Source organism: Penaeus chinensis, chromosome 39 (genome assembly GCF_019202785.1).
Source record: "Penaeus chinensis breed Huanghai No. 1 chromosome 39, ASM1920278v2, whole genome shotgun sequence".
In the NCBI taxonomy this organism is placed as follows: Eukaryota; Metazoa; Arthropoda; class Malacostraca; order Decapoda; family Penaeidae; genus Penaeus; species Penaeus chinensis.
Window position 1 is genome coordinate 17,495,822 of NC_061857.1, and position 1,628 is coordinate 17,497,449.

Here is a 1,628-nt window from a genome sequence, read left to right on the forward strand (position 1 = left end):
CACTTGTATACATATACATCTATATATACATATATATACAAATATTGATATGTATATGCATATTTGTATATATATTCATATGTATATAGATATATATACATATATTTTTATTCATATACATATATACTATATATATATTAGCGTGTGTATGCAAATATATGTATACATTTATATACATACAAACACACACATATATATACACATATATTCATATATGTAAATATATGTGTATATGTATTCATATATGCATATGTGTGTATGTGTATATATATACACATATATATACTGGGTGTATATATATAGTATATACATAACATATATATACTGGGTGTTTATGTATATATAATAAATTTATATGCATATATGTATGTATGTATGTGTATGTGTGTGTATTCTTTATGTTTATGTATATATATTGATATATGTATATGTATATTTATATTTATTTATATATAAACATACACATATATTATATATACATATATAATGTAAATATTATATATGTATGTGTGTATATACACACGGACACACATATGTAAATATACATATATATATATATATATATATATATATATATATATATATAAATAACTATATATATGTACACATATGTGCTCTCTCTCTCCCACACACACACATATATAGATATCTATCTATCTATCTATATATAAATTCCTGCCCCTCCTCCTCCTGGGGTCAATGGGTGGCTTTGCCATTCCTTCTCCCCCTAGATTGAAAAAAAAAAACAAAAAAACTCAGGCAGTTACACATATAAATGAAAATGCAGGAGGAAGGGTTACTGACCCTCTTGCCTAGCAAGTGAGGCGGGATGTTCTAGAAGCCTAGAACATCCAATCCTTGTTGCAGGATGAGCAGTTTCCCCTTTCAAGGGAAATGAAGCAGTTGGGAGTTAAGGTGGCTGCCCTCTCAGAGGTGAGAAGGAACTGGCAGCGGCACAGTCAGTATGGGTGGATACACCTAATACTGGTCGTGCAGGGGTAATGATCATCTCCAGGGTGTAGCCATAGCGAACTCCAGCTGACTTCAATCCTCAGTAGTAGAGGTATCACTGGATGACAAGCGTACTATGGCATTGAGACTGAAGTTTGCTTTTGAGAAAGAGGCATTCTACGCCTAACTCACGTCTGAGGCAAACAAACGTTCTTGGCGAGACATTCACATTGTTCTGGACTTCAATGCAGTGTCCGGCTGTGATCGAGCTGGCTACGAGATGTCTGTTGGTCCCCATGGTTTGGGAGGTGATCTCAGCAGCGAGAACAGCCTCCTTCTCCGGAACTTTGCTAGGTCCCTGAGATTGAGAATTTCTGGCACCTGATATCAGCCAAGGAGATCGACCACATTCTTTTCAGCACTTACTGGAGAATCCTAAAGAACTGCCGGTTTTACCCGAGTGCCGAGTTATGTGGCACTGACCATAGGTTAGTTGTGGCTACCCTACAGATCTACTTCAAAATTCCTCATCCCTCCAGTGGCTGCTCTGTTTTACTTGGCTGTCTGTTCCATTCCCCCTGGCTTGGTCACTCCTTTATGGAAGGGGAAAGGGGATCAATGCGACTGTAAAAAGAACCGTGGCATATATCTCTATATATTTATATATTTTTTATATA